The sequence below is a fragment of the Aquarana catesbeiana genome, linkage group LG01 (assembly GCF_042186555.1).
Source record: "Aquarana catesbeiana isolate 2022-GZ linkage group LG01, ASM4218655v1, whole genome shotgun sequence".
Taxonomy (NCBI): Eukaryota; Metazoa; Chordata; class Amphibia; order Anura; family Ranidae; genus Aquarana; species Aquarana catesbeiana.
The window spans coordinates 591334300-591341422 of NC_133324.1; positions in this window are offsets into that span (position 1 = coordinate 591334300).

Sequence of the window (7123 nt, forward strand, 5' to 3'; positions counted from 1 at the left end):
GGTGTTCTTTTGATCCTATTAGTACCACAGTCAGGCAGCTAGACTATTTACAGTTAGTGCAGTGCATCCTGCTCACAGTGTTCAGCTAAACCTACAAGTTAGTGGGGTGCGTCCTGCTCACAGTGTTCAGCTAAACCTACAAGTTAGTGTGGTGCATCCACCTCACAGTGTTCAGCTAGATCCGTTCCTGTTATCTTCTTACTGACAGGCAGGCTTGTCTTGTTACAGTATATACAGCTACCTGAAGAAAATTACTGGTGTTCTTTTGATCCTATTAGTACCACAGTCAGGCAGCTAGACTATTTACAGTTAGTGCAGTGCGTCCTGCTCACAGTGTTCAGCTAAACCTACAAGTTAGTGTGGTGCGTCCACCTCACAGTGTTCAGCTAGATCCATTCCTGTTATCTTCTTACTGACAGGCAGGCTTGTCTTGTTACAGTATATACAGCTACCTGTACAAAATTACTGGTGTTCTTTTGATCCTATTAGTACCACAGTCAGGCAGCTAGACTATTTACAGTTAGTGCAGTGCGTCCTGCTCACAGTGTTCAGCTAAACCTACAAGTTAGTGGGGTGCGTCCTGCTCACAGTGTTCAGCTAAACCTACAAGTTAGTGTGGTGTGTCCACCTCACAGTGTTCAGCTAAACCTACAAGTTAGTGCAGTGCGTCCTGCTCACAGTGTTCAGCTAGATCCGTTCCTGTTATCTTCCTACTGACAGGCAGGTTTGTCTTGTTACAGTATATACAGCTACCTGAAGAAAATTACTGGTGTTCTTTTGATCCTATTAGTACCACAGTCAGGCAGCTAGACAGCTAGACTATTTACAGTTAGTGCAGTGCGTCCTGCTCACAGTGTTCAGCTAATCCTACAAGTTAGTGGGGTGCGTCCTGCTCACAGTGTTCAGCTAAACCTACAAGTTAGTGCAGTGCGTCCTGCTCACAGTGTTCAGCTAGATCCGTTCCTGTTATCTTCTTACTGACAGGCAGGCTTGTCTTGTTACAGTATATACAGCTACCTGAAGAAAATTAATGGTGTTCTTTTGATCCTATTAGTACCACAGTCAGGCAGCTAGACTATTTACAGTTAGTGCAGTGCGTCCTGCTCACAGTGTTCAGCTAAACCTACAAGTTAGTGGGGTGCGTCCTGCTCACAGTGTTCAGCTAAACCTACAAGTTAGTGGGGTGCGTCCTGCTCACAGTGTTCAGCTAAACCTACAAGTTAGTGTGGTGCGTCCACCTCACAATGTTCAGCTAAACCTACAAGTTAGTGTGGTGCGTCCACCTCACAGTGTTCAGCTAAACCTACAAGTTAGTGGGGTGCGTCCTGCTCACAGTGTTCAGCTAAACCTACAAGTTAGTGGGGTGCGTCCACCTCACAGTGTTCAGCTAAAGCTATCTGTAGAAGGTTGGTGGTGTTCTCATACTACAGGCAGGCAGTTGATTTTGCTAGCTGCAGTATCAGTGTATATATATATATATATATATATATATATATATATATATATATATATATATATATATATATACACATATCCCAGCTTAGTGCAGCTACAGGCCATTAGTATGTCTGGAAGGCCAAGAAGGAGAGGCAGACAGTCACAAGCCAATAAGAGAGGGCAAGCAGGCTCTGTGTCTAGTGCTGGTCATGGAGACGGTGCATCCTCATCAGCATGTGGCCGTGGGACACGCTTGGGCTTTTTTTCGGCAGCTGGCCGTGTTGAGCCACAACATGCGGAAGACTTGGTCGAGTGGATGACCAAGCTGTCCTCATCCTCCTCATCCTCTCTCACCCATGCCCAGGGTACTTTGTCTGGCAAAGCAGCGGCCTCTTCCCTCGGCTCAATGTCATCAGTGACTCCTTCCCTAGCCCCACCATGTCCTCCTGAGGAGTCCCTCGAACTGTTTGACCACAGTGTTGGGCACATGCTCCAGGAGGATGCCCAGCGTTTGGAAGGCTCTGATGATGATACTGAGCTCGATGAAGGCAGTAACATGAGCGCAGACAGAGGGGGTGCCCAAGAAGGACAGCAATCTGGCAGTCATGCTCCCCCTGCTGCAGCATACTGCCAGGTTTGCTCCAGTGATGAGGAGGGAGGGGATGATGAGGTCACTGACTCAACGTGGGTGCCTGATAGGAGAGAGGAGGAGGAGGCGGCACATCACCAACGAGGCAGGATGCCCTCCAGGGGCCAGCCTAAGGGCAGCACATTGACTGCATCACACCCCAAAGCTCCACATGTGCAGGGCGCTGCAGTCTCTGCGCGTTATTCAAAAAGTTCTTTGGTGTGGGCCTTTTTTGAGACGAGTGCATCAGATCGCACTGCTGCTATTTGCAACATATGTCTCAAGCGTATCTCGCGTGGCCAAAACATCTCCCGCTTGGGTACCACATGCTTGACCAGACATATGTTGACCTGCCATGCAGTTCGTTGGCAAACATATCTAAAAGACCCACACCAAAGAATAAAGAGGACCTCTCCTTGCTCCTCATCAGCTGAGATCTCCAACCCCACTATACCTTCAGTCCTCTTTGAGACCTGCACTGAGAGGAATGAAGGTGTAGAATTAGGTGTGTCACAGCCAAGTACTTGTGGGCAATCTGCTTTTGGTACACCGACGTCAGATTGTACCAGGCAAATTTCCCTGCCCCAGCTGCTGCACCGCCGAAAGAAGTTTGCTCCCAGCCATCCACATGCGCAGCGGTTGAATGCTAGCTTGGCAAAATTGCTAGCACTTCAACTGCTGCCTTTTCAGTTGGTAGACTCTGCCCCCTTCCGTGAGTTTGTGGAATGTGCGGTTCCTCAGTGGCAGGTACCTAAACGCCATTTTTTCTCACGGAAGGCGATTTCAGTTCTCTACCGGCATGTGGAAGGCAATGTCCATGCCTCGCTGGACAGGGCGGTCAGCGGTAAGGTGCATATTACCGCTGACTCATGGTCCAGCAGGCATGGACAGGGACGTTACTTAAGTTTCACGGCGCATTGGGTGACTCTGCTGGCAGCTGGGAAGGATGCAGGACAAGGTGCAGTAGTGTTGGAGGTTGTTCCGCCACCACGCCTCCAAAATGCTAATGATTGTGACACACCTCTCTCCTCCACCCCCTCCTCTTCTTCTTCCTCCATGGCCTCTTCCTGTGCTTTGTCCTCGGAACCAGCGGTGCTCCGTAGCCATTCAAGGGGCTACGCAAGTACGCGGGCCAAAAGATGCCATGTGGTGCTTGAGCTGGTGTGCTTGGGGGACAGGAGCCACACTGGGGCAGAGGTTCTGTCAGGTCTGCAGGGGCAGGTTCAGAGGTGGTTGACGCCACACCAACTTAAGGCAGGAATGGTGGTTTGCGACAATGGCACCAACCTCCTCTCTGCCCTCCGACAGGGACAAATGACCCATGTGCCCTGTTTGGCTCACGTCCTTAACTTGGTGGTACAGCGGTTCTTGGGCAGGTACCCGGGCTTACAGGATGTCCTGAGGCAGGCCAGGAAAGTCTGTGTGCATTTCCGCCGGTCATATAATGCCAGTGCTCGGCTGACGGACCTCCAAAAGGAGTTTAACCTGCCCAAGAACCGCCTAATCTGTGACATGCCCACCAGGTGGAACTCAACGTTGGCCATGCTGCAGCGGCTGCACACGCAGCAGAGGGCCATCAATGAGTACCTGTGCGACTATGGCACCAGGACAGGGTCAGGGGAGCTTGGTTTTTTTTCCCCACGCCAGTGGGCCATGATCAGGGATGCATGCACTGTCCTGTCACCATTTGAGGAGGCCACGAGGATGGTGAGCAGTGACAGTGCATGCATCAGTGACACTGTCCCCCTTGTCCACCTGTTGGAGCACACGCTGCATGGAATAATGGACAGGGCACTTGAGGCAGAACAGAGGCAGGAAGAGGAGGACTTCCTTAGCTCTCAAGGCCCCCTTTATCCAGACAGTGTTTCTGCATGCCCGCCGATCACACAGGAAGAGGACGAGGAGGAGGAGGAAGATTGTGTCAGTATGGAGGTGGAGCCTGGCACTCAGCATCAGCAGCAGTCTTTAAGGGATCAGTCCCAAGAAACACATGGACTTGTACGTGGCTGGGAGGAGGTGGCTGCGGACCATGTCGTCCTTAGTGACCCAGAGGACTCCGGACCGAATGCCTCAGCAAACCTACGCTGCATGGCCTCCCTGATCCTGCAAAGCCTGCGTAAGGATCCTTGTATTCGTGGTATCAAGGAGAAGGACCAATACTGGCTGGCAACCCTCCTTGATCCATGTTACAAGGGTAAGGTTGCGGACCTTATCTTGCCATCGCAGAGGGAGCAGAGGATGAAACATCTTCGGGAGGCCTTGCAGAAAGGTCTGTGCAACGCGTTCCCAGAGACTGGGAGGTTACAAACTCCTGTTTCTGGACAACGTGTTGCTGAGGCTTCGGTCAGTCAAAGAAGGAGCGGTGGAGAAGGTGGCCGTCTGGCCGATGCGTTCAGACAATTTTTTGGTCCGCAGCCCCAAGGTATGATCGGTTCCAGCAACCATCGCCAGCGTCTGTTTTACATGGTGCAGGAATACCTAGGGGCAAGATCAGACTTGGACACCTTTCCCACCGAAAATCCTCTGGGTTACTGGGTCTTGAGGATGGATCACTGGCCAGAGCTTGCGCAGTATGCAATTGAGCTACTGGCCTATCCTGCATCCAGCGTTCTTTCGGAACGCACATTCAGTGCTGCTGGAGGCTTTGTAACCGATCACAGGGTGCGTCTGTCCACCGACTCGGTCGATCGACTGACCTTCATAAAAATGAATCAATCTTGGATCACCACCAGCTACCAAGCACCTGATGCTGATGTAACCGAATAATTTTTTTTTAAATCCCAGATCCCTTCAAAGACTGCCTATGCTGAGTGACTATCCCTGAGTAATTATCCTCTTCCTCCTCAATCATCACGCTGATAGCTTGAAAGAACATTTTTGGTTCTGGGCGCCACCACCAATGCCTAAGGCACAATTTTTCAGGCCCTGTTTAACAGGGGCGTGTGATTACAATTTTTGATGCAATACTTTGCAGCAGGGCTCGTTCCTGCGTTCCAACTAGAGTGTCTGTGAGGGGTTGCAGTGTTGTAGCACCAGCACCAGTGCCTAAGGCCCAATTTTTCTGCCCCTGTTTAACAGGGGCGTGTAATTACAATTTTTGATGCAATACTTTGCAGCAGGGCTCGTTCCTGCGTTCCAACTAGAGTGTCTGTGAGGGGTTGCAGTGTTGTGGCACCAGCACCACCACCACCACCAAAGGCCCAATTTTTCTGCCCCTGTTCAACAGGGGCATGTAATTACAATTCTTGATCTAATATTTCACAGCAGGGCCCATTTCTGCACCCACCAAGAGCGAGTGAGGACTTACAGTGTTGTGGCACCAGCACCACCACCACCACCACCAAAGGCCCAGTTTTTCTGCCCCTGTTCAACAGGGGCATGTAATTACAATTCTTGATCTAATATTTCACAGCAGGGCCCTGTGAGGGCTTACGTTGTTGTGGCCACAACAACACCTAAGGGCCAAATTTATGCTGAGTATATAGGGCAGGCCCCTACTTTCAAACATCTAACTTACAAATGACTCCTACTTGCAAACGGAAGGAGATAACAGGAAGTGAGATGAAATCTACCCCTAGGAAGGGAAATTCTCTCCTGTAAGAGTTAATATGGGAAAAACATTTCTCCTTTCCACTGATGCTTTCCAATCCTTGTTCCACAAAAAAACTCAAATTTTCAAAAAACATTTGTCATTGGGACAAAAAGTGAGGTGAAATCTTCTAAAGAGGAGGAAAGACAGCAAAACAAATGTCACAGGGGTGATAACCCTTCCCTATGTTTTCCAAAAAGCTTAAAAAAGATTTTTTTGGCTGGAGCTAAACACGTTAAAAATGTACCCGTTCAAAATGACAAACAGATTCTACTTAACAACAAACCTACAGTCCCTGTCTTGTTTGCACCGCCTGTATACTGCTGTTCAGAGTATATAGAGCCTTGTGGCCCCACACCTTTCCTTATTTTAATTTGGGTGCGGGGTTCCCCTTAATATCCATACAAGACCCAAAGGGCCTGGTAATGGACTGGGGGGTACCCATGCCGTTTGTCTCACTGATTTTCATCCATATTGCCAGGACCCGACATTACATTAAACCCGCAAGCAGTTTTAAATGAGATTTTTTCCTTTAAAAATGACATTTGGTGCAAGGACTGTTCTAAACACGGGAAACACGCGCCACTTTACAGGCATGCTATAGACACCCCCCAGGTACGATATTTAAAGGAATATTTCACTTTTTTTTTTTTTTACTTTAACCATCATTAAATCACTGCTCCCGAAAAAACGGCCGTTTTTAAAAGTTTTTTTTGCATTGATACATGTCCCCTGGGGTAGGACCCGGGTTCCCAAATCCTTTTTAGGACAATACCATGCAAATTAGCCTTTAAAATGAGCACTTTTGATTTCGAACGTTCGAGTCCCATAGACGTCAATGGGGTTCTAACGTTCGTGCGAATTTTCGGTCCGTTCGCAGGTTCTGGTGCGAACCGAACCGGGGGGTGTTCGGCTCATCCCTAGTTGGGACTAATTTTTACTACCTTTTTATGTTGTTACCACCCTTTTTTTGTCATTTTTTTGGCACTTATATTGTAAATTTTTTTGGTCCATCATGGACCCTTGATTTATATTTATTTATACAATTTTCATATATTGTATTCACTTTCTGTAGCGCTGCTCACGTTTTTATAGTCTGTGTATACAGTGATTGGAGTGATTGGGCAGCTTTTCCGAAACGCATGAAAAGCGGCAACACGGCTGGTTATAACCCTTTCTTCGGCCGTTAGCGGGGGTTAAAAGCTCCCCGCTATCAGCTGAAAAGCTAAAACAACGATAAAGCACCGCTAAAACGAGCGATGCTTTGCTGCCAATGTGGCCGCAGTGTGAAAGCAGCCTTAAGAAATTCCAAACCGCTTGCAGCCAACCCTTCTGAGAAGCTAGGATACAAAGCAAGCCTATTAGTGGCTGATAAAATAGGAAGATAACAGACTGTAGGTGTTATGAACTAATAAGCTCTTTAGAGGCTTACGAAATGCTTTAGGAATGTCTATGTAACTGTTGATATA